General features: G+C 42.6%; 1 protein-coding gene across 5 annotated transcripts in view; it reads right to left on the bottom strand.

Moving 5' to 3' along the window:
• The window catches only part of SERGEF (secretion regulating guanine nucleotide exchange factor), a 256,381-nt gene that overhangs the window by 141,602 nt on the left and 87,602 nt on the right, over positions 1-27,177 (bottom strand). Inside the window, exons 10-11 of one of the 5 annotated variants that reach the window (XR_012668887.1) lie at positions 4,760-4,945; positions 3,433-3,451 (exon numbers count right to left, since the gene is read on the bottom strand). The exons of 3 other annotated variants lie outside the window; for them this stretch is intronic. The gene's annotated coding sequence lies outside the window, so the exon portion shown is untranslated. Of the gene's footprint in view, positions 1-3,432; positions 3,452-4,759; positions 4,946-27,177 lie in introns of those variants that run through there. One more of the 5 variants, XR_007357408.2, reaches the window with a different exon arrangement.

The following is a 27,177-nucleotide window of genomic DNA, read 5'->3' as shown; positions in this document are numbered from 1 at the left end:
GAGGAAAGACCCTGAAGACTAAGCCACGCATTTACCTGGCATTTAAGCTTTTATGGTACATTGGGTGTTTTGTTAAAGCCCAGAAATGCACATACTGCAAGCTGTTTTCTGAAGGAAAAGATGTCAGTGGCTGAGACAAATGCATTTTGGAATGGTACCCAGTGAGCTGTTTCAAAGTGGTAGCCGTGTTATATATGATCAAGTGTTGTCCACTTTATGTATATATCCTGTGAGTCCTCTGTTTCAAGGCTTGTTGTCTGAAGGGGGTTAAAGCCTTGTACAAAGGTGGTATTATACAGGTTAGGAAAATAGGTTCGGGTAATATGTAAAACCATGGCAACACACTGCCTAAGAAATGTTTGTAACCCCTTGCTGAGTGCAGCTGAGTTTGATGGGTAACAACAAGTGATACTGTGGCTGCTTCAATAACCTTCCTTTGGAAGCCTGCAGGGTTGAGCTCTAGTCTGCAATGACTGTGGTTGGTTAAGGGCAGAAAGTTTTATCCTATTTGTTCCACTGTATCCCTCACAGTTTAATTTAAACATTAAGTTCATGCTGGCAGAGTACCTTTCTGATACCTCAATTCCCTAAGCCTATCTATGGGATTTATGTGGTCCCAGTTACCAGTGTCTGAGCACTTCACAATCTTTAATGTATATATCCTTACAATATCCTTGTCAGATAGGGAAAGGATATCTCCATTTTACAGACTAGGAACTGAGAAACACATGGTAAAATGTTCAAAAGCTCCTAAATCCTATTTTCAAAAGTGACTTGCAATGGGATTAGGCTTCCACATGCTTAAATAACTCTTGAAAATGGTGCTTTTGAACATTTTACCCAGAGAGACTAAGTGATTTGCCCGAGGTGGTTCAAAGAGTTCTGTGGCAGAGAAGGGAACTGAACACAGGTCTCAGGTCCAAGCTAGCACCTTAATCATTGCACCATCCCTAACCTCCTCTTTACTTTGCTTAGCCATACTATACTGGCTTCTGAAGTGGATGCATAACTGAAGGCTATACTGAAGTGGATGCATAACTCAAGCTAAGATTTGCCAACATGGATTCAAGACGTGCAACGGTACTCATTATCTTTGCAAATAACTAGAAATTGCTGTGGATGTGGGTCTATTTCTGGGCTGAAATGAAAAACTTGTGCTCATGTTTGTGACATTTTGCTTTTGCCACCAGATACAGTGAAATGGGCTTAACCATCAAACCAGTAGCATCACCATCCTGTCTTTTACCTCAACAATACAACTAACTTACCGTCACTGACCTCTGCTGCGGCATGAGAACGGGCAGCGGGGAGGAAGAGGAGAGCCTCCCTGTTTTTGGCACTTAGGCTGTATTGCTAATTCCCTTCTTGTTCTGTTTTTCTTTTACACACTTCAACTTCCACTTCCAATTTCAGATTCAAAGACTGGGATATATAAAAAACCTGGACTATCACCAAAGCTCTTGCTTCCCTCACCTTATGCCTGATCCAAATCCCCCTGAAGCCAATAGGAGGCCTTTCATTTACTTCAATGGGCTTTGCATGAAGCCCGTTAACTTCCACTGAAGTCAGCAACTGCGGGGATGAGAGGTTTCAGAGGGACAGCCGTGTTAGTCTGTATTCGCAAAAAGAAAAGGAGTACTTGTGGCACCTTAGAGACTAACCAATTTATTTGAGCATGAGCTTTCGTGAGCTACAGCTCACTTCATCAGATGTTTACCGTGGAAACTGCAGCAGACTTTATATACACACAGAGAATATGAAACAATACCTCCTCCCACCCCACTGTCCTGCTGGTAATAGCTTATCTAAAGTGATCAACAGGTGGGCCATTTCCAGCACAAAGCCAGGTTTTCTCACCCTCCACCCCCCACACAAATTCACTCTCCTGCTGGTGCTAGCCCATCCAAAGTGACAACTCTTTACATAATCAAGTCGGGCTATTTCCTGCATAGATCAAGGTTTTCTCACATCCCCCCCACCCCCATACACACACAAACTCACTCTCCTGCTGGTAATAGCTCATCTAAACTGACCACTCTCCAAGTTTAAATCCAAGTTAAACCAGAACATCTGGGGGGGGGGGGTAGGAAAAAACAAGAAGAAACAGGCTACCTTGCATAATGACTTAGCCACTCCCAGTCTCTATTTAAGCCTAAATTAATAGTATCCAATTTGCAAATGAATTCCAATTCAGCAGTTTCTCGCTGGAGTCTGGATTTGAAGTTTTTTTGTTTTAAGATAGCGACCTTCATGTCTGTGATTGCGTGACCAGAGAGATTGAAGTGTTCTCCGACTGGTTTATGAATGTTATAATTCTTGACATCTGATTTGTGTCCATTTATTCTTTTACGTAGAGACTGTCCAGTTTGACCAATGTACATGGCAGAGGGGCATTGCTGGCACATGATGGCATATATCACATTGGTGGATGTGCAGGTGAACGAGCCTCTGATAGTGTGGCTGATGTTATTAGGCCCTGTGATGGTGTCCCCTGAATAGATATGTGGGCACAATTGGCAACGGGCTTTGTTGCAAGGATAAGTTCCTGGGTTAGTGGTTCTGTTGTGTGGTATGTGGTTGTTGGTGAGTATTTGCTTCAGGTTGCGGGGCTGTCTGTAGGCAAGGACTGGCCTGTCTCCCAAGACTTGTGAGAGTGTTGGGTCATCCTTTAGGATAGGTTGTAGATCCTTAATAATGCGTTGGAGGGGTTTTAGTTGGGGGCTGAAGGTGACCGCTAGTGGCGTTCTGTTATTTTCTTTGTTAGGCCTGTCCTGTAGTAGGTAACTTCTGGGAACTCTTCTGGCTCTATCAATCTGTTTCTTTACTTCTGCAGGTGGGTATTGTAGTTGTAAGAAAGCTTGACAGAGATCTTGTAGGTGTTTGTCTCTGTCTGAGGGGTTGGAGCAAATGCGGTTGTATCGCAGAGCTTGGCTGTAGACGATGGATCGTGTGGTGTGGTCAGGGCATGAGGGCATTTAACACCTTGCAGGATTGACTGCCTAAAATGTTGAGGACTCTGAAACTAGCCTATATTCCATTTATCTGTGGCAGTTATTGGGCCACATATAACAATGTTTCTAAAAAGTATTTTCCCTTTGAGTTACTGTGGTACAGACCTATACAAACTACAATATGTATATACAGGGTACTTATTTTTGCAGTTTCCACATTTTCCTAGTTGGTTCACATCTAAAGCAAACCTGAAAAACAAAACAAAATTAATAATGATAAAAGTTCTTTCACTCCATCCAGTGTCAGCTATAATTAAAAAAATAACCTTTAAGGACTAAAAAAATCCCACACTTAATTGTTCTGTTTTACTTACCTTCTTTTCTTTAGGTCTTCACTTACTCTCTTGACACAGATATACAAATAATGTACTGAATCTCCAATAAAAGAGGGCTATTTGGAGCCGTAATCAATGTTTCTTCTGCCTCCTATCTTCAATTCACTGCAACTCAGAGAGAAGTACTTTAAAAGTTCTTTTATGGCTCATTTCAAAATGCCCAAGGAAAAGTGTTTCAAAGTGCTCTTTCTGGACTTGGTCTTTGCTTTCCCTTCATCCCTGATGTTTAACACTACATTCATGCAACAACCACATTCTGTGATGATGCAGTATTCCACTTCTGAATGGCATTGCTTTTTATTGACCTTGTAGCACCTTTGTTTGTTTGTTTTTTTTAAATTTTATTCTTCATGACACAACTAATAAGCCAATGTTATTAAGTGAATCAAACTAGATCGAAGGGTCTTTTTTATTATTTTGAGCAAGGTGCTCAAGATTCCTGGCCAGTTTGCCACATACCTTTCATACAGTTTTCATATGCTGTGATGGGGGAGAGGGATGTTAACTGATCTTACGACATTTAACACCACACTTAATACAAAAATCAACCTACAGCGTCCTTCCTATTTTATAGGAAATCAGCATGGATATTTCTGAGCTCTGGGAGAAAGGAAAATGCATTATGGACTACAGAAGGGAGAGAGGCAAAATGGCCATGACTAAAAATCACCTGGCAAAAAAGAGGGGCTGGAAGCAGGGAGCAGAAGCATCTCTAGCCTGAGCCATGCATAATATCAAAAACACATTCTCACCAGCCTACTCATCTATGTTTTGTAAGACAGTGCCATGCCGTGGACACTCTGTTTCTTTGCTATTGCACTCTGCAGTCTCTGCAGGTACAGTAGGCCTGTTTCCTGACCCAGTTTCCTCACCAATCTCTATTTAGCTCTACGCTAGTGATGCTCCTGGCATGACAATCAGATGCTGCAGCCTGCAGTGCAGTTTGTTATAACACATTCACAGCTCCTAGTAAATTCAGTGGAAAAGTACTGTATCAACGGAGTCTATTTAAACTGAAGTCATTTTCATACACTATTTTACATCAAATACAAAAAATAAAATGTTCCCAGCAGATTAAGAACAACATTCCTATTTTTAAATTGTGTAAATCTCCTGCATATATACACACAGTAAACCCAAATGATCCTTTCTGCTCAGTGTCTGTGAAAGGAAGGCTGACAAAGCCATAAGCATTGGCAGCTCTTCTCTGGACCAGCTAATGAGTTATGTAACTTAAAACACTACAGCCAGCACACAATTTCTCCTCCTTTCATTTACTTGTCATTACAGAAGGGCTCCACAGTTTAACGCCAAGGAAAACGGCAACCCTAACCCTACTGCCGTATTTAAGATGACGTACTTAAAACCTGACCACAGGCGCACGCACGCGTGCACGCACACCCCCACACCTACCTTACTTCTTGTTAACTTCAGTGATACTTGCACATCTGAGAGCAGAATCTGATCCAGCACATTTATCGCACTGTGTCAATACATATCTAACAACGACGACTCTTCTGGGTGCGAGGTTCCATTGTGATGTACTTGCAACACAGCGGGGTCACAGCAGTCAGAGATGGAACCAAACAGTCCACTTCTCTGTAAAGAGACGGAACTGTCCCTAGTCATAGGAGTCGTCCGATAGAAAATTGACACGATACTAGGTCTTAGCCAAAAGAGCCCAATACTATGGCAGTATTCTGTTATAATAACGGTAATACCTTGTACTTCCATAATGCCTTCCCTCTGAGGACCCCAAAGACCTTTTGCAGACTTCAATGAATTTAGTCTCACAACACTCTTGCAAAGAACATCATCTTGTATCTTTGACAGTTGGGGAAACTGAGGTATGGAGAATATAAGTGTCTTAAATTACTCTTCAGAGAGGCAGGAATAGAAACCAGATTGCTTGATTTATATTCTTGCATGTTAACCACAAAATCATGTTTCCAGTAATTTGAAGCTTTTGAAGATTCAAAAATTTTGACTACCCATTATCAGGGATAATTTGAAGTAAGATACTCAGTGGGACATATTTTTCTCTTGCTGCGCTCATACCCTTACAAACAAAATTACAGTTATTTACAGTACTAATGCTATTTTGTTTTAACTCCCTTTCATATGAATGGCAATGCAGACAGTCCAAAAGAAGAACGTATCATATTATGTTTAGCATTGACCATAATAAAAAACAAAGTATTAAGCAGAATGCAACTGTAGCAATGTTGAAGAGATGCATGAGGGGGCACACTTTGGGCCAATGGATTTACACCCCTACCCCTTAACACCAGCTAATTATCTGGCCTATTATGTTTAAAATCATTTCGGGGAGAAAATCAGAGCCTTTGATTTGTATTAGCAGTTATTCACATGAGCAGTCCCACTGACTTCAATGGAAGTACTCTGGGAAACGACTGTTCACCACTGCGTGAGCAACAGAACAACTGAGCCAATTGCAAAGGTTTACATATTAAAGTGCAATAGGTTTGGTTTGATTGAGGAAAGGTTCTTGTAAAATCTCTGTAGCTTGAGATAAGCAATAGAAACAAGCAGTCACTGATATCTGTACTACTGTAATTGCACTAATTTACTGAATCAAAATTCAAAGTTCCAAAAATGGACACTGAAGTTCTTATGCAAAATTTCTGCAACAGCTAGTCTGATTATCCATTAAGAGAGGTGATGCCAGCCAATGGCAAGAGAAAACAAAATTAAACATCCACCAGAATGTGCAATACATCCAGACTGCATACCACAGGCACCTACAATACATGAGTCATTATTATAATGTACAATATAATTGTATTTCATCATTCACTGCCCTGACCCAATGATGACCCTAATCTTGAGACAGAAGAGATAATCCACTCTGGCATCTTTATCACTAAGGAATTTGGCAGCCCACATATTTTATATGCAGTAAAATCCTTTAATCTGACGGATTTGCAGACATGCAAAATAGGAGGAATTTTATATAAGAAATTTGCTGTTGATTATTCCTCTTATCTACCAGTTGCCACTACTACCATTAATAATTAATGTTCCATCTCCTACAAAGAGTTCTCCACCCAGGGCCAGACCTTCCCACTCTTACTTCAAATAAGCAGTACTTTACTCTGCAAGAAGGCCCTTTATTTAGGTCAGATTAACATCAATTAATTTATACTTTTCATGGAGTAAGATACTACTCAGCCTCATTAATGTCAACAGAATAATGGGGCCTAAGTTTTTACTCAGGGCTGGATTTTCCAGTTTGGTAAGGCCACATTGCACTGAGCAAATTCCACCTGCACAGGACTCTCTCAGCCAATAAAAGCCAGTGGAGATGGTTCTGCTGCCTTGTCACATAGGAGGAGGAAAGGGGCACGTCAGAGATGTTCCAATGACTGAGTGTGGGTGGAGTTTTGCAGAGCAATGTTCCTCTATGCCCAGTTCTCCCAACACTTTTACGTATGCGGGGGTCAGGTATGACCAGGGAGTTGCAACCAGCTCTCTGCAACCCACTTCTCCGCTCTGTCTGAGCAGAGGGTCAAGCTCTCAGTACTTATTCAGGCAATGGGAATTTTGCCTGAAATAGACTTCAGAATTTAGGTGAAAAAAAGTTTTCATACGAACACAGGAATTGCCATACTGGATCAGACCTGTGCTCCATCTTGTCCAGTATCCTGTTGCTGAAACTGGCCAGTACCAAGTGCTTCAGAGGCAGGTGCAAGAAACCCTACAGTAGGCAGTTTCAGAACAGTCTGCCCACAGGGAAAGTTTCTTCCTAACCCCCATTAGTTAGGCGTTGGCTGATGCCCTTAAGCATGAAAGTTTATCCCCCTTTCAAAGTTCTTAGAGTTTGTTTTTAATACTTCCTACTGTAACTCTGGACATTCTTGTTATTCATAAAATGTCCAACCCTTTATGAATCCTTCTAAGCTCCTGTCCTCATTGATACCTTTCACTTTATTAAAATTCCTCTCATCACTCTGAACCTTTATTTTGTTAACTAAACCCCTCTTGCAATCCATGGATCTACTCTGAATTGTTCCTCCTCCCCACATATAAAGAATTTGGTGATAAAAGTAAAATAGAATCTATCTATCTATACAGAGAACTATCATAACAAATAGATTACTGGCAAAAGGAATTGCTTTGGTGGAAATGTAATCTAAGACGCCTTCATTAAATTGTTTCTTAGTCGTGGAGTTCTAAATTAGAGTAAGAGGAAAAGCCACAGAAAAACAGTGGTTTCATTTGTTACGTTCAATCTTGCTGCATTCAGTAAGAAGACTATGTAATGGTTCATTCTGAAATCCCACTCTGCCCATGGGAGTGGGATCTCAGCTTATTTAGCAACATGGCAAGTTTCCAGTTCTTGGAAGGATGGTTGTTTTCTTTCATGAATCAGCAACTGTCCATCAGGCTGGCAAAGAAAATCCACTTCATGCTGCTGTGTAGTGTGTATGTGTATATATTATATTATACACACACTCACGCTCTCAAAACAGGGTGAAGACAACTAGAGACAAAGTTATTCTAGTCATTTTTAGCAGTCCTGGCTTGCTGTTCTGATACTGCAGTGAGGAGAGGAACATAGGAACTTCCATACTGGATCAGTCCAGTGGTCCATCTAATCCATGACCCTGTTACAACAATGGCCAGCTCCAGGTGAGAAGACTCCATAATGGACTATTAACCTGAGGAGGTATAGCTGCTGTTTAAGTCTAGCTGTTTTCACATTTTCAAATGATTTGTGTCAGCAAAAGTGTACAGAGAACAAAAAAATAGTTATTTTCTAAACATCTTCCTTAAAGATATCCTAGAATTTTAACACTAGCCTAAAATATGGATGGAACTTCTAAATATTGCAGCTGGACTTACATCAAGGTTGTTTCATTAGAATGCCTTATACCAATAACTCTTTGGCAAATGAAGTGTGCTCACAAAGAATAGACAGTGGAATGGAGCATACTAATTATTCCCCATTTCATTCCTTCTTTGTCTACTTCTCTACCTAATACTCTGGAGATTGCAATATTCTGACAGTACAGCCATGCTAATGTCAAGTACTGATGAAGAGATATTTGTCAGTTCAACAGTGCCAATTTTCAAAATAGTCTGGAGGATAACCATCAAGATGAGAAATCCACTGACAAATTTTGATTCTATTTTTCCAAAGTCAAGTCACAGGAAGCAAACCAATTTCTCCACTGAAGCAGAATCTAATCTTACTGTTTTCCTTGATTGTAAAATTGCAAACTACTGCTAAAGTGGATCACCCTGTAAAAAACGTTGTGCTTTTTGGAATTGTTTTTTATTTACAATTATATGTACTGTATGTTGCATGTTTATTAAACTGCAACTATATCCTCCACATAACCTGAACATTGTAACAATTAGATCTGGAACACAAAATATTCATGTTTTGAGGTTGCTACTCATAATAAATTGGTTCCGTAAAATATAATTATTTCTTGCAACATTATTTCGGCACGTGGACTGAAGTTCATTCAGTGAATTACAGGACAAGTTATCAAATTATAACAGTATAATTTAAAGCTATGTAGTTTTTAATTTAAAATATATTATTTATTATTGAATTATTAGTCTCACACATGTGATTTATGATCACTCAGTACAGAGATAATTTTAAAGGCTTTGTTAGCAGCCAATTGCTTCAACTTACATGTAAATTAACATGCTCTGCATTTCTTCATTAGTTGGGATTAACTGCAGTCTGTCAACCATCTCTAATGTCTTACAGTCAGTTCTTCACTCAGAGTGCAAATGTTGACAGCACAATATATCTCTGCTTGAATACAGCACGACAATACTATAAATAGTATGAAGACACAGTCTAGCTCTACCCTTTAACCCAGTCTCTACACTAATTGGATGTACTAACCTGCTTCTCATTCTTACCCAGTTACTGTACTAGACACAATTCTGAGGAGAAGAAGAGGTGAAATTCTGTTCTGCATCCTTTGAGGGTCTCTCTACGCTGCAATCAGAGGTGTGACTGCAGCGATTTACATATTATTCCTGAGGGCATTCTGCACCAAAAAATTAAAAATTCTGTGCACAATATTTTAAAATTCTGAAAAAATCTGCAAAATTTATTTGCCAAATAAATGCAGAGGCTCCAGCATGGCATTGGAGAGCACAGGTCACTGGCTGCAAAGAGGTGGGAGATCACTGTACAGCTCCACCCCCCACTCCCCCTGGGACATGGACTCAGCCATGAGGCTGAACCCAACCCTGACACAGTGCAAGGACAGGGCCTGCCCCAGAAACACCACAGGGCCCTGGCCCTCTGTGCCAGGTGCACCAGGTGTGGGCAGGCAGGCTCAACAAGGCAGGATCCAAGTGTGGAGGGGCTTAGTGTGGGGGGACCCAGGTGTGGGTTGAGAAGGTTCTGTGTGGGGCAATCTGGGTGTGAACTGTCACACCCCAATGGCCCCTCCTTCAGGGGGTCTTCTGGGAGAGGCAGATGAGCATTGTATATTGCTAACGCTGTTGCAAGCTTCTCAAGGCATTTTGGGAAGGGTCAAAGGTGTGAGTGTGGAGTGGAAGATTCCTTTGCAGGTTCGAGAGGCCAAAGGGAGAAGGAGGAAGAGAGCAAAGAACAGGTTAACTCAACACCTCAGCTAGCTACGTCTGAAGATAAGATGCTGGCCCCGGTCCAAGGTCAGGGGCTCGACGAGAAGTCGGCAGCTGCATTCAGATCTTACCCAACCCCCCCACCAGCCATGAGAAGAGGCGAACTAAGCTGAGCAGGACTGAAGAGATTACAAAAACAAACGAGATGGCAAAGGCCAGCAGAAGTGGGGGGAAAACAAAGTTTTGCACCCCTGGAGCCGATGTGTTTTGGGAAAGCTGAAGAGGCCACAAAGATCTGGTTAGGACTGGTACAAAGAGCACAGGGAACAGAGGTTGCTGAACGAAAAGCCCCCAAAAGAACCAAGGACTTAAAAACCCTTCTGAGAGCCGAGGCAAATCGGAGTTCAACAGCAGACCCTGGACAACCTGTGCGCACAGGACAGAATTCCCGTCCACCCCTCCCCCTCTTCTTCTTATGTTACACCCAGGCCTGGCCAGCCTCAGGAAGTGTGCATGTAAGTATGAAAGTGGGTTAGGGCTTGGGGCACTAACGCTTTCTTACTTCCTCAGAGTGACATGGGGAAACACACACACAAACACACCCCCAGCACTCTCCACTGTTACTTTATTATTTTATCAATAAAGCTTTAAAACTCAGTTACACGGTGTACTCTGTCATCTCCTCCCTAAAGATCCTGAGGCCTCCGCCTGATCACCTGACGCCCCAGGCAGATTGGGAACATAAATCTGTCACAGAACGACTCAGTCAGGTATCTGGGTTTCAGGGGGATCTGGGTGCAACAATAATGGGACTCTGTAGGGGGTCCAGGTGAAGGGGGTTGGTGCTCAGCAGTGGGGTCTGGGTGATGGGGGGATAGAGCTTGGCAGGGAGGTCTGGGTGTGGCAGGCTCAGTGGGGCATCCAGATGCTTGGAGGAGTGGGGCTTGGTGGGGTGGGGATCCAGGTGTGGGTGGCTCATTGGGGTGATCCAGGTGCAGGGGAAGTGGGGCTCATTGCATGGGTTCTGAGTGGGGAGGGGGTTGAGGCTCAGTGGGAGGATCTGGGTGTGGGGGGGTCTGGATGCATGGGGGTTGGGTGGATGGGGGAGCAGCTCCCTGCACCAGGATCTCACTCCCTGCAGCTGAGGAGCGATGAGTGAAGTAAGTGAGGGGCAGGGGAGTTTGCAGAGCTTCCTACAACTGGGGGAGAAATCTGGGGGTGTGTCTGACCCGGCCCTGGATGCCATGCAGGCTAAGAGGAAGTCCCGTCCTCTCCAGCCCAGCCAGGACAAGCAGCTGAGCCCAAAGCAGGATAGGAGCCACCCACTGTGTCTTCCCCAGTCCTGCCCCCTGCCCCACAGTGATTTACCTCTCTGCTGGCTGCCCTGGGCACATGAAACATACTGCTGGGGAGGACTGCATGACCGCTCTTGTGGCTTCCCTTTGTTTCCCCATGAGAAAGTCATTTTTCTGCAGGAAAGCAAATAAATATGTGGGAGGACATACATTCTGTGCATGTGCTGTGCCGCAGAATTCCCCCAGGAGTAACATATGCCCGAGGTAGCTTTGCTCTAGCTAGCTCGAGTAACAATACCAGCAAAGCAGTATCATTAGCTAATCACTTGAGTACATACCCAGGGTCCTGGGTGGGTTCTGGAGCTGCTGTGGCTTCACTGTCATTGGTATTTGAACTAGCTAGATCAAAGCTAGCTCAGGTGCATCCACATGTGTTGCAATCACTCCTCTGATTGCAGCATTAGACCCACCCTAAGCGATTGTAAACCACCTTTGTGCTCTCCAAATTCCGGGCTGCTCCAGGGACTGCCGAAGCTCCCAGCATAATTCAGACACCCCTTAAGACCTAAGTTATGGCAGCCACCAAGGACTGCCCCATGGGCACTGGCACTGCCAAGAATCTCCACAGTATTGTGTGCTGCAGCTCTGATTCCAACAGAGATCTCCCTTCCCGAGATCTTGCAAGGGGGTCCTCAAGAGGCAATCTTACAGATGTTTCCACAGTGACTGCACAAGGGGAAACACCTCCAGCCCCTTCCTGGTTGGATATAGGGCTTTTAGGGTCTCTCTATGCTGCTCCAGCCCTTTTATACATCGCAAAGGGACCAGAGAAGGGGAAACAAATCTCAATCTGTGAGTTTAGCTACTTTACTGGTCTGGGTGGCACTCACTGAACAATCTTAAAGTTTAAGGACAAAGCACAGTGCTCCTTTAAGAGGGTATCCAGTGGAATAAAAATGTCATGGTAAGGACTATTGTAACTTGCTGTATCATCCTCTCTTTCAGAAAATCGAGAGAGAGAGAGAGAGAGAGCTATATCTTACATTTAAAAATGCAGAGCCTCATTTATCTAGGAAAGGCAAAACAATGGATATGCTAAATGTTACTTGTTAATAATTAACCAAGTCCGAATTAACTCTAAACGTAAAGCACTGGAGATCACAAAAATTACTCAAGATCTGCATTAGCTCTCCAAGACGAAAGCTTCTTCTTTCAAACATTGATTTTTATTGTAGCCAGTGGTCTTCCTACACTTCTAAATATCCCACTGGAAAGGATTTAACTCATCAAGTGTATGTTCTCCTAGACACAGCTAATACTTTTTCACTTCAGCCTTTTATTTCCAGGATAAGTACCACAAAGATCTATACAAGTTACCCTTCCCTTTAGGGGACTGATATCCTTGTCACCTAGGGAGAGGGACCTTTGCCAAGACAATACAGCAAGAACCATCCCTTGATTTGTGGTGTCGTGACCTGAAACTCAGTCTTTGGAAGTAAAATCAATTACAGGTTTCAAAAAGGCATTTTTCCTAAACATTTTATCACAGAATTATCAACAAATCTCTGGATGAGGAGCACATGGGATGGAATAGGTATTAACAAACTGGCTATCCTTGGAAGGGAGGATGTGGAAATGAAAGTAAAGCAAATATGAACAGAATTCACTGAAGCTCACCCACAGTAGAAAAGTAGACAGTATTACCAGTGTTTAGACAGAATGGAAGTTTGCCATCTTACACACACTAAGATGTTTAGAATGCAAATGAGACAACATGGGATATGGGATGGGGTGGGATCTGAGTTACCCAGGAAAGAATTTTCTGTAGTATCAGGCTGGTGAATCTTGCCCATATGCTCAGGGTTTAGCTGATCACCATATTTGGGGTCGGGAAGGAATTTTCCTCCAGGGCAGATTGGAAGAGGCCCTGGAGGTTTTTCGCCTTCCTCTGTAGCATGGGGCATGGGTCACTTGCTAGAGAATTCTCTGCTCCTTGAAGTCTTTAAACCACGATCTGAGGACTTCAATAGCTCAGACATAGGTGAGAGGTTTTTTGCAGGAGTGGGTGGGTGAGATTCTGTGGCCTGCGTTGTGCCATCAGACTAGATGATCATAATGGTCCCTTCTGACCTTAATATCTATGAATCTATTAATAAAGGTGGTTCCTCTTTTCAAAAGCAAGGGCTGGATTCCAGGGTGTTGAGCAGGAAGTGCACACCCCTTATAGCGGTGGTTTTCAACCTTTCAGAGTACTGTACCCCCTTCAGGAATCTGACATGTCTTGTGTACTCCCAGGTATCACCTCACTTAAAAACATCTTGCTTACAAAATCTGACATAAACATAGAAAGGTGTCATAGTCCACGATTACTGAAAAAATGCTTACTTTCTCATTTCTACCACATAATTATAAAATAAATCAATTGGAATATAAATATTGTACTTACATTTCAGGGTATAGTATATAGAGCAGTATGAACAAGTCATTGTATGAAATTTTAGTTTGTACTGACTTCACGAGTGCTTTTTACGTAGCCTGTTGTAAAACTAGGCAAGTATCTAGAGGAGTTGATGTAGCCCCTGGAAGACCTCTGTGTACCCCCAGGGGTACTCATACCCCAGGTTGAGAACCACTGCCTTATAGGACACAAAGCTCAACTTCCCAGGGGGTCTTTGCATGGCAGCCCAAAGGGGGCAGCTACAGGTTAAAAAATTTGCCACTGCACCGATTCCCCCAAGTCTTTTCTTCTTTGATGGGGCAATCTTAGGAGTACACAGGACAGGGCTACTTTATATATGATACTTCCTTCCCTCTCCCATCCCACCTGTGCATTTATCCAGCACGTAGACCAGCTACAAGGAGGTCCATCCAGCTCTAGTTAGGGCAGTCTTTGTAACAGATACAGGACCAACAGACTCCTTGCTGCTTACCTGGGACTCTCTGTTTAGTACCACTAAAGTCACATTATGTGGCCATAAAATAATTAAAGGTGCCAGCCTGATGTTTGTCATAATGGTGGTGTTAACTATTTATGAATCACTGTAAACTGTGTAACCTGGGTTGAAGTTGAAGTCTATTTCCAGGGTCCTAGCAATACTTTAGGTCAAAGGCTCCCAAACATTTTTTTGCCACACTCCACCTTGGAGATTCAAATCCCAGGCACCTCTTTCTAAGGAACAGTATTCCCGCAGATTACCAGGGTCTGCGAGCCCATTCCAGCCAGGGTGCCCTGCTGCTCCACAGTCTGCAAGCATCCCCTGTCCAGGGCAAGCTCTGGGTGGGCAGCACTGGCAGGACACAGACAGCCAAGCTGAGACCCTCTCTTCGTACCGCCCCCATCCCTCACCCTTCCAGGACTCCTTCCAGAATCACAGACCGCAGGTTCCTCTGCCCTGGTGTAATCCTCAGCATGCCAGTGCAGAGCCAGGGCAGGGGTACTTGCACATCACCCTCTGGAGAGGTGAGCAAGCTGGCATAGCCACCCTGGAACTCCTGCACAGGGAGAAGCCATGCCTTCTCGCTCCTCATCCATCCCTCTTCCTCCTTCCAGCAGATGCTGGAACAGGGGTCACGTCCTCATGCCCCACAATAAACCCAGGTTACTCCCACCAACCAAAGAGGCATGACTGCAACTTTGAAAACCAATGTATTAGATGGGCAATTGTCAGTCAAACCCACGCACACCTTTCCCTGTGCCCCACTACATTTCATGTCCTGTGAACCGAAAAAGAAAAAATGAAGGAAAGAGAAAAGAGGTATCAGCTACATAAAACAATCCTTAAAAGATATTTCGAGCCAAATGCAGATGAGGTGTAAGTGGACACAAGTTAAAATTTGATCCAGAGTGTTAAAACAAAACTAACAAACAAAAACCCCACACCATTCCGGTCAGGCATGATTAAGAAAAATTGAAGTACTGCTCTAGATACTGAGGCCTAAACTTTCAGAAGTGACTAGGAGTCAACCTGAGAAAACTTAAAGGGATCTGATTGTCAGAGGGTGAGTGCTCAGCCCCTTCAAGGTATCCCAAGTTGGGCAGCCAAAAAATTAGGTATCCAAAATCACCAGTCACTTTTAAAATTTCAGGTCTGATTGTCCGAAGTCATGTTCTGAATGGCAGGTTGGGCCTTTAGGGCCCACACCAGCCACTCCATTATCTTGCCTGGGATCAATGTCAGGATAACAGGTCTATAATCAACCAGGTCATCCCATTTAAATTTTTTAAAATTAGTACAACATTAGCTCCCTTCCAGTCTTCTGGAATTTCCCCAGTTCTCCAAGACTTGATGATGGGAAAGTCAATGAGAGTTGAGTGCCTACCTCCTTTCAGGCCCCTTTTAAAGTCCCAACGTAAAAGTATAATAAAAATGTAAAAGCAGAAGCCCCACTACTGCTCTGACCATTCCCTATGTGGTCAAAAGGACAGTCATATCTAAATACATTGTTTGAAGACTAAACATAACTGGTTTAGAACTGCTCTTAATTAGGGTACAAGTTGATGTCTTTTATAATATGTTTCCCCAGTAACAATGAATATTAGTCATATTCTGTATATTTAGTCTCCAATTTGACCCTCAATAAAAAAAGACAGTGGATAAGAAATATAAAAACCTGACATGGCTTCTATTTCCATCCCTATTTTCCCTTAAGGGTCACTCTGTCCTTCAACCTGGCCTAGACTCCATGTACATGTGCTGATCTCAGCATCTTCAGTGGGACATTCCAATTACTGCAGTGCACCATTTCCATCTTTCTTTGAAACATTTGACAAGGGCAGAAACAGTAACAAAAAGGAAGATTTAGCTGTTTTATAATTCCCATTTAATGGATTTGGGTAGGGGGGGCGAGGTGAGGAAGGAGGCGGAGGAGGACTGTTTTATTTCTAACTGCTTTAAAAAAAATAAATGTCCAGGCTGCTATTTCAGTTTTGCAGTCTCCAGTTACACGGGCCAACCCTGAAAGTTAAAGATGTTGGCTTCTACCTATAGCCAGGCAGTATGTATTCTTTATCTAAACGGGCACAACTGGAGCTTGAAAGGGCTTATGGGTATTTTTCCATACATTTTGATACGGCCAGAAGATCAGAGGTGATAGGAAAATGCACATCATTACTTTAATTCCCATTTTACTCAGAGGTTGCCTCCTTATCAAGAAGGATCCCATCTACAATCTAATCTGCATTTGAGTCTGGTTGTACCTAGTGCCGAGTAGGGGTCTTTCTTTCAAATTTCCCAACAGAAAATATTCTCGTTTAATACTCAATTTTTAAAGCCTGCACCTGGCCCACAGGCAAAATATCTTTTCAAGAAATAACTACATAGGATTATTCTATACATACAGTGTATTAAACCTATATGCTATGCAAAAAAAAAATGCTGCGGTACTTGGAGTTAATCATTCAAGAAAAGTAAGAAAGAAAAGTAAGTGGAGATTCAATATTCCCCTGGACCAGGATCTGTGTCTTTAAGAAAAAAGACCATATATTGCAATACTAACAATAAGATCGTGGGAGTTGGCAACAGTGCTGAAGTGCCCAGAGGCACCAGTCAGATCAGAGTCCTACTGTACAAACACGTCATAAGATATACTGTAAGATTTTTGGAGCAGGGAATGTAACTTAAGACAAGATGGCACAGATATAACAAATGGAGGGAGAAGAGAAAAAGGATAGGATAGGGTGAAGGTAACAGCAGTCTACACAAACCTGCAATCCTATTACTAAGGGCACAACTTGCATGGGGTTTTATATATTTTATAAAAACAAAAGATATTAATGAGAACAGCTTTCAAAAATTTGCTGTGCCTGCCAGTGTTAAAGCCTTACTGCAATGCATGATGCGTCTAATCCTGCCAGGTACTAAGCACCCTCAATAGGAAGCCAGCGTCAGCTATCGGCAAGCATATTTGAAACATCTAATAATTCTCTTGTATATCATTATCTTAACGACACTGGTCAGGAGCTGAATGACCCTATGGCATAGGGGACAAATTTTATGCTGGTGTAAACTGGCACAGCTGCACTGACTTCAATGCTCCAGTTTACTCCAGCAGAGAACTTGGCCCAGTAGCTCCAAACCCCATCATGCTTTGGGATTCCAGTCAAGATTTGTGTATCATTGTGTGTTGCCTTATGATTGATATCAGAGTATCACAGCCACATGAAGCTTACCCCTAATAGTTACACCATATGTGAGGATGCTCTCTAATGTGTTTCATCTTTTATTCTGACCTGCCCTCCAGGGACCTTTAAGTATTACTAACCTGCTTTTATCTTACAAGATGTGCTTTTACTTTCCAGTCCCCCTTTTCTAAGTAGTTGTCTTTGGGTGCACTTTGGATCTAACAGCTTGTTCCAGGACAACTCATCCGCAAAGGTTGCTTCATCTTGCCACGCCTTGTGATGTGACTCAGGGCAGAATGCAGGTGCATGAAGTGCTTGGATTTTAGAGCAACAATTAAATGAAAAGAGAACTACACACACAAGAGGGGTCTCTTGGCAGCTTCTGTACAGGGAACTGCAGCTGCACTTATCTGCAGGCTGCGCTAATGAACCATCTTGGTATTATTAAACAAGAGTACAGGTGTATCACTTCAGCTGTTCTAGGTTCATGCAGTTTGCTCTGCTGGGAGGAGTCCTGGTTTCACAGGGAAAATGAAGTTCACATACTTGACATGCTGGTCTCAGGTTGCACTTCTCCATTCAGCAAAACTGTGTTTCAATTTTTATCTTAAAGAGAGGATGGGGGAGAAAAGGAAGAGAGAAACTGTTGGAGATTCTGTTTCAGAGTGGTAGCCATGTTAGTCTGTATCAGCAAAAACAACGAGGAGTCCTTGTGGCACCTTAGAGACTAACACATTTATTTGGGCATAAGCTTTCGTGGGCTAAAACCCACTTCATATATATAACACACACACACACACACAGCACATGAAAAGATGGGAGTTGCTTTACCAAGTGGGGGTTCAGTGCTAACGAGGCCAATTCAATTAAGGTGGAAGTGGCCTATTCTTAACAGTTGACAAGAAGGGGTGAATATCAAGAGAGGGAAAATTACTTTTGTGGTGCTAATGAGGCCAATGCAATCAAGGTGGACATTGGTCATTTCCAACAGTTGATAAGAAGATGTGAGTATCAGCAAAGGGAAAATTCCTTTTGTAGTGATCCATCCACTCCCGGTCTTTATTCAGGCCTAATTTGATGGTGTCCAGTTTGCAAATTAATTCCAGTTCTGCAGTTTCTCGCTGAAGTCTGTTTTTGAAGCTTTTTTGTTGAAGAACTGCCACTTTTAAGTCTGTTACTGAGTGTCCAGGGAGATTGAAGTGCTTGCCTACTGGTTTTTGAATGTTACAATTCTTGATGTCTGATTTGTGTCCATTTATTCTTTTGCATACAGAGGGTACGGTCTGGCCAATGTACATGGCAGAGGGGCATTGCTGGCACATGATGGCCTATATCACATTGGTAAATGTGCAGGTGAACAAGCCCCTGATGGTGTGGCTGATGTGGTTAGGTCCTACCATGGAGTCCCTTGAATAGATATGTGGCCAGAGTTGGCAACTGGTTTGTTGCAGGGATTGGTTCCTGAGTTAGTGTTTTTGTTGTGTGGTGTGTAGTTGCTGGTGAGTATTTGCTTCAGGTTGGGGGGGGGTTGTCTGTAAGCAAGGACTAGCCTGTCTCCCAAGGTCTGTGAGAGTGAGGGATCATCCTTCAGGATAGGTCGTAGATCCTTGATGATGCACTGGAGAGGTTTCAGTTGGGGGCTGTAGGTGACGGCTAGTGGCATTCTGTTACTTTCTTCGTTGGGCCTGTCCTGTAGTAGGTGACTTCTGGGTACCCTTCAGCTCTGTCAATCTGTTTCTTCACTTCACCAGGTGGGTACTGTAGGTTTAAGAATGCTTGATAGAGATCCTGTAGGTGTTTGTGTCTGAGGGATTGGATCTTAGCGCTTGGGTATAAACAACGGATCGTGTGATGTGGTCTGGATGAAAGCTGGAGGCATGTAGGTAAGTATAGTGGTCAGTAGGTTTCTGGTATAGGGTGGTATTTACGTGACCATTGCTTATTTGCACTGTAGTGTCCAGGAAGTGGATTTCTTGTGTTGACTGGTCCGGGCTGAGGTTGATGGTGGGGTGGAAATTGTTGAAATCTTGGTGGAATTCCTCAAGTGAGATTCCCTTGCCCCTAGTGGTTTTCATCCCCCCATTCTGGATGTTATAAACTCTGAAGACTCTGAGCCTTGACTCAGAGAGAAACTTCAACAACAGAGTTAATTTTTTGCCTTCACAATGCTCCAACTGGCATGTATTTTCCAAAATACTCCCCACGCAAGAATAACTCTGAATCTCCTCCCCCCAAAAAGGGTATGTATGGCACATAGCACAATGGGGCCTCAATTTCAGTTGGGGGCGCTAGGTATTACGGAAGAAAATATTAACTCTATCCACAAAGAAGTGCATGAGGAAATAGTGTTCACTTTAAACGTCTTACCAACTTGACTGTCTGCCATGCTAGGGTCTAGCAGAGGGCAAACACTGTTGCAATGCCACAGGAAGAAATGGAAGCTAAGAATCAAGTGACTCAGCCCCAAAAGCCAGCTGAAAAGTTTGGCAGAGATCTAGCCAAACTAAAACACTCTACTGCACCACATATTTATCTGTTAGGTTTTGTTTTAGTTTAGAAAAGGTCTAGATCCAAAGACCCTAAAGCACTGCAGGAGGGAGGTCTCTCCTCACTAGAGTTGGTGCGGGATTCTTTGACAACAGTTTTTCAGTCAGAAAATGCCAATTCATTGAAACCAAAACTTCTCACACAAAAATTGAGATGAAATTTTTGTTGAGAGAGGTATCAGGTCAAAACCAGAAAGAGAGAAACCCAACCTAGCATAGCCAATAGCCCAGTGTTAGGGCACTCACCTGGGATGTCGGAGAACCAGTTTCATGCCCCTGCTCCACCTGACTTGAAGCTGGGTCACTTCTCAAGTAAGTGGCCTAGCCACCAGGCTATTGGCTACTCTGGGGTGTGACTCTGGTTTTTCACAAAAAAATTCAAAAGGTCTCCAGTTTGTCCCAAATGCAGAATGGGAAATTTTTTGAAATCTCAAAAAGTTCTGTGGGACAAGAAACTGATTTCCCTCCCAGCTCTAGTCCTTGTACTACGTGTAGCTGCAGAAGCAGAGCAAAGCTAGCAAGCTGTACAGAATCTGTGGCAGGTCCCTGAGTTAGTGACTGGCTGGTCTGAATTCTGCTCCCAAAAGCTACAAACAACCTGATGACCCATTGTAGAATCCGTGGACTTTACAAGGCGGAACAATAGCTCTCTATGATCTATATCTTTTTTGTAAGCTCTCCTCTTTTTTTCCCAAATGCATCCAAATCTCTATATTTTAGAAATATTACAATGAAATACTCTTATATGCTAACTATCAAATGAACATGCATTTAAACAAAGGTAACCAAAAATTGTCTCTCCCCTCTTAATTAATCCAACACAGTCATAATGCTAAACAGTATCACTGGCATTAAGACCTTGTTTGGGTGTGCAGAGCTAACCTGCTGACTCATCCTAGCAACCAAACCAGGGGATTCTCATTCAGTCAAACTCAGGAGTAAGACTGACTCAAGCAAGAGAGAACTAAAGGGAGGAATAGAGACGGGGCTAAATCCTAGAAACAGACAGCTCAGGAGGAAGCTCATGCTAAGGTTTATGTTATTATTACAGTCCGGGATCAGGACAGTAGATAAGAATAAGAGCAAACATATGCAGCGGTTCATCTAAGAAGCTTATGCTACATATAGAATGGGCTGAGACGCCTACCCATTTACAAAAACGTAAGATGTTCTAGCATAGATCCTCTCATCAAAGAAAAACAGTAGTGTGTGCACCCACATTCCCCCTCAGTTATAACTATTATACAAAAATTGGCTGGCAAAATGCAAACGTTCTCAACTGTATTTGCATTGTTGCTTAGTATATCATAACTGCTACCTTTGACAGACAATAAATTTTATTGCCCAATTTAAAATGAAATTTATATTTCAGATCACTGTTCAGGAACATTGTAACTGAATGAATGACAATAAAATAGCTTAGCTGGAGAGTAAAACTGGAATTCAGAAATTCATTTTTGGTAGCTTTAACATAAAACTAATTTGCTAGCACATGTTTTATTGTCTTCCTTTATGTTTCCCATTCATTTTTTCCCCTGAACATCAGCCAACATATAGTATTGAACGTAAAAAAGAAATGAAGCCAAGAAAGAAGGACTGTATTAAAGTAAGTAGAAGCATTTCATTCAAAAGAGTTTATAAGCCTCCAGTATATAAGCAGCATAGTGTATCAGATTTTTATGGTACAAATAAACAGATTGGAGTAGTAGGTCCAGATTTTTCAAACAACATCCAAGTTATTACAGTTTTAGCCCAGTAATGCCAGAGGAAGATTTCAGACAAGCCCCGGCTCCCTTTTTGGTTACAAAGACTGAAGAGGAAACATATGCAGCCTCAGTGAAAGCGAAGAGACCCACCTGAAGCAGGTCAACTGTTGCTGGAAAGAATGTGTGGCAATGTAATTTATGATCCCTGTAGTAATAAAGGTATTGAGAAGAAGCTATCAGTAAGTAAAAGGGAAAAAAAGTTGAAAAAAAGACTAACAATGTCTGTTTAAACTCAGCTGCAGTACACAAAAGGTCCCTCAAGTACTTAGAGTTTCTAAATTTGAAGTCCTTAAATAAAATGACTTTATTATAATTATCCCTGGCATGGCACTCTGAGAATGAACTCAGCATAAATGAATAAAATGCTATTCTCCCACTGGCTCACTGCCAGCCTGGCTGCAAACTTGAGGCGTAGAACAAACAAAAGGTCACTTCTGAATCCACTGCATTCTCTCAGTCCTAGTGTGTTCCTAATGCATATCCCCAGGGCTTTTACATAAGAAACATCTTTACGTACCATACACAAAAGCAAATGGAACAGTGCCTTCATTCATCGGGGGGGGGGGGGGGGAGAGAAAAAGACCCTCTCTTGCAACATTATACACAAACAGAAGAGCTGGATGCTTTCTTGTGTATTTCTGAACGGCTTTTCAGTCATGATAATATACATAACGAAACCAGATGTACATGAAGGTTAACGACACCAACACCACAATTCATTAGTGTAAATATTGCTCTTAATATACCAAAACATTTTGCTGCTGCTTTTCTGCACTCCTCGCCAAACAATGTGCACTTCAGACTTGCTGTGCAAGAGAAAACCAGAAGGTTTAAGTCATACGATTTAACGCAGGCTGATGGATCAATAAATAGAATTCTATTGCCGGGTGTGCACATAGCATTCCCCTTCTCTTTCTGAAGCTGCAAGTCTTATTGCTACTTTATGTGCTGCTCTGGCTACCAATGTAAAATAAAAAACAGGCTTGTCAGCCTGATGGCTAATGAATATGCAACGCCCAAATGCTATCCCTATCTGGCTCTTCCAACTTCCTTATTGCCCCAACTAATACCGGTACATTTTTTCTTTTCCCAAGTTTTTTAAACAGATGTCCCAAATGTAGATACTGTAACTTGATAACCTCACCAGTGTAGAAATGAAAAAGAAAAATAGAAACTTAACATGATTTAAAAACTGATTGCCCCCTTATTAGATGTTTCTATTTTCTCTCACTTGACTTGTGAGAAATCCATCCCCCCCCCCCCCCCTTGGTTTAATGGTCAGTATCAGCCATATTGGATTTTCAGCACTTCTAGAGCAGAAATGGCATCAGGAATCAAACTATGATAGGTGCTATAATAAAATAATAATAATGGGAATAATATTTTCTGGAAAAAATAATTTCTTTAAAAAATATCCACCTCCAACATGTGATGCCATGATAGAGAAGAGTAACACACACCTGTATTCCCAGTGAAAATCCTATCATCTCTTGAGGGACTAGAAGCATAACCTACAATTTCTTGGGAAGTCTACATGAAGATTCCAGGTAACTTTTTCAGAAGCATGTAAGTCCAATTTTCAAAAGTGACTAAGGTGCTCCGGACCATAAGTTCCAAAGAGACCTAGGCTTCTACTGCCCACATCACTTTTGAAAATGGGACTTAGGTTCCTAAACCATTTGGGCACTTTTAAAAAATTATACCCTACATCTAGTGATTTAAACAATAGCATGAAAGCAAGTGCAGGATAAAGCAGAGATTTCTGATCTAGATCAATTCTACGTGCTAGCACTTAAGCCAGCCCATTTAGTCTGAAAATATGGCCTGCAGCCACCCTTTTTATATTTCAGATTTGGAGAAAACGATACCGTCTACAGAGCAAACATTCAACGTACAATACTAAGCAAAGCTATATTGGAACAACCTTCCCTATTGGCTACTGCTGATATGATACATGATTTCAATGTAGCATAGATCATATTGCCAGCAGTCAATGAGGGTAGCTGCTTTAATGTTAACTAGGTGAATGGACAGTTGACTGTGAAAAGCACTTCTTCCCCTGAGCAAGCCAAGAAATTCAAGGAACTAAGGCCCAGTGCCAATGGAAGTCTTTCTATTTACTTTGGTGGGTGTTGAACCGGGCCCTAAATCATCTTCACTGGCTACAGAAATTCTGGATGAGTAAGACTGTCAGCAATCCTGAAGACCACCAACTGGACAGGTTCTGACAGAGGCTTTCCACCCTGCAAAACACAGTGATTTTGTGGAGGTGACTGCTCTGACAGCAAGATATGTCAGTTCAAAGAGCAAGTTTGTCCTGCTGGAAATGTGTTGATCTTCATTTGCACTTCCTTCTCTTGTACTTCAAGAAGCAGAGCCAAATGTGGTGCTCTCTGAGAAACTTAGGGTACGTCTACACAGCAAAGAAAAACCCACAGCTGGCCAGTGACAGCCGACTCAGGCTCACAGGGATGTTCACCGTTGTGTAGAGTTCTGGGCTTGGGACCCTCCCACCTTGCAGGGCCCTAGAGCTTGGGCTCCAGCCCAAGCCCATAAGTCTACACAGCAATGAAACAGCTCCGCAGCCCAAGCCCTGTGAGCCTGAGTCAGCTGCACAAGGCAGCCGTGGGTTTTTCGTTGCTGTGTAGGAGTGAATAAGGTTCCAATACAGTGCTCACTGAAGTCACTGGAAAGACACCCCACCATTGACTTCAGTGCACCCTGGTCAGGCCCTAAAGCAGGAAGACAACATACTGCCATCAGAGTGTTCTTGGCAATGGACAGTTACATTTAAAGCAAGAACGGTAGTAGCCACTATATTTAAGGCAACACAACAGTTTCCATTCTAATCCTAAATTGCTCTCAAGATTCTGAAAATCAGGTCCTTTTAGGGAGTCTCAAGTTAGGCTTCCAAAAATTGAGACATCCAAAAATCACTAGTCACTTATGAAAATCTTGGCTTAATATCCTCTTCCTGATTGTTAACATACCCATAACTGTTCTAAATGTGCTACTCCCTTTTACAGTTTAATCTTCTTTACCCTAGTGAAAACTGCATCTTTGCTTTTTCATGGTTAAATCCTCATTTAAAAAAAGCAAGGAAAATCAGTTTTCTATTGCTATTTCTGGACTCTGCTCAAGGCAGCCACAAACATAACAAAAGAACAACTCTCCTTCTGTGTGTTCTTCTGCAATACTATTAAAGCTGCTCTTGAAATTACAAAAGCAAAGGGGGGGGGGATTTAATTCCCTCAGACAAACAAAACCCAACAAAAAAATCAAAATAGGGAAGAGAGAAAAGGGGTAGGCCAGAATTACAGATTACAAGAATGTTAGAAATATATCTAACAGACAAATTCTTCTGCACTAGTGTATACAGGTTTAAAAGATAGAATTTGTAAACAGGAAGCCAAAATACGGCATCACGCAATATACAAAAGCAATTTGCAGAATGAAGTTGCATTGTACATTACTCTCTTCTTCTCAGTCATAAGAACATAAGAGTGGCCATACTGGGTCAGACCACAGGTCCATCTAGCCCAGTATCACATCTTCTGACAATGGCCAATGTCACATGCCCCAGAGGGTACAGTTTCTGTGATGCCTATTATATTAATATCCTCATTTAATACGAGGCCCTCTAATTCACCCATCTTATTATTTAGACTTCTAGCCTTTGTATGTAAGCACTTTAAAAACTTGTCACTTTTTAGCGGTCTGCCATTACATGGTATAATTGAATGGGTCTTTTTTTCATTTGACTGTTTCTCATCAAATCCTACCTGTATTTTATCATCTTCCATCCCCTCCTCCTTACTAGGACATAGAGAATCTCCATTAATAGATCCTTCCCTAAGGGATGTCTCTGTCTGAACCACGTGCTCCTCTGTACCTGTCGGCTTTCCCCCAGCCCTTAGTTTAAAAACTGCTCTATGACTTTTTTAATTTTAAGTGCCCGCAATCTGGTTCCATTTTGGTTTAGGTGGAGCCTATCCTTCCTGTATAGGCTCCCCCTTTCCCCCCTTGGCCACCTTGTTTACATTGGCCTCATTAACACTACAAAAGTGACTTCCACTCCTTGTCAACTGTTGAGAATTGCCTACTTCCAACTTAAATTGAATTGGCTCATTAGAACTGACCCCCCACTTGGTAAGGCAACTCCCATCTTTTCATATGCTGTGTATTTATACTTCCCTACTGTATGTTCCACTCCATGCATCTGATGAAGTGAGTTTCAGCCCACGAAAGCTTATGCCCAAATAAATTTCTTAGTCTCTAAAATGCCACAAGGACTCCTTGTTGTTTTTTCTGATACAGAGTAACACAGCTACCACTCCGAAACCTTTCCTAAAAGTTTCCCCAGTTCCTAATAAATCTAAACCCCTCATCCCTACACCATCGTCTCATCCATGCATTGAGACCCTGCAGTTCTGCCTGCCTAAGTGGCCCTGAACAAGAAACTGGATGCATTTCAGAGAATGTGACCATGGAGGTCTTGGACTTCGATTTCTTACCTAGCAGCCTAAATTTGGCCTCCAGGACCCCTTTCCTATCCTTCCCTGTCACTGGTACCTACATAGTGTTATAATGGTTAAATGTCTCTTGGGCATCTTAACATTTCTGAAGTGAACTTTTCAAGATCAGCGGGAAGGATATATGCTTCTGAGGGTCTTTGCCAATGGAATACAGCCTTCCTTATGGTCCACTAGAGCAGGGGTGGCCAACCTGACCCTGAGAAGGAACTAGAATTTACCAATGTACATTGCCATAGAGCCACAGTAATAAGTTAGCAGCACCCCCATCAACCCCCCCTGCTCCCAGTGCCTCCCACCCACCAGCAGCCCCACTGAACAGCACCTCCCCCACCCTCCCCACACCTCCCAATCAGCTGTTTCAGGGTGTGCAGGAGGCTCTGGGGGAAAGGGGGAGGAGCGAGGATACGGCAGGCTCAAGGGAGGGGGCGGGAAGGGGTGGAATGGGGGCAGGGCCTGTGGCAGAGCCAGGGGTTGAGCAGTGAGCACCCACCAGCACATTGGAAAGTTGGCGCCTGTAGCTCTAGCCCCGGAGTCGGTGCCTGTACAACGAGTCGCGTATTAACTTCTGAAAAGCCGCATGTGGCTCCGGAGCCACAGGTTGGCCACCCCTGCACTAGAGTCTGATGATTTTCAGAGCCATACATAAAGTTTATATGTTTATTCAAGCTTTTAATTAATCACTAATTCATAAAGGGTGAAACTCATCCAACAGGTGTGGCCCCAAGTAAGCCCATCTGCCCTGGAAAAAAAAGGAGAGGGAGAAAGCTCCACTGAAGCAATTTAACCAGATGCACTTTCCCATTACACAAAGACATGGACTGCATCTAAGTTTAGTGGATTGTTCACTCTGTGCATCTCCTATTTGTTAGATGTGTTGGTTTTAAACTGAATGTGAGGGACCCATGTGTCTTGGTAATGGATGCTTTAGAAAAAAATTAATACATGCATGGGAGCGGTGAGGGTTTCCCCACTGCCTTGCTAAT

This window comes from Caretta caretta, chromosome 6 (assembly GCF_965140235.1).
Source record: "Caretta caretta isolate rCarCar2 chromosome 6, rCarCar1.hap1, whole genome shotgun sequence".
Taxonomy (NCBI): domain Eukaryota; kingdom Metazoa; phylum Chordata; order Testudines; family Cheloniidae; genus Caretta; species Caretta caretta.
The sequence above is the reverse complement of the archived record's forward strand: the minus strand, read 5'-3'. Positions and strand labels throughout refer to the sequence as shown.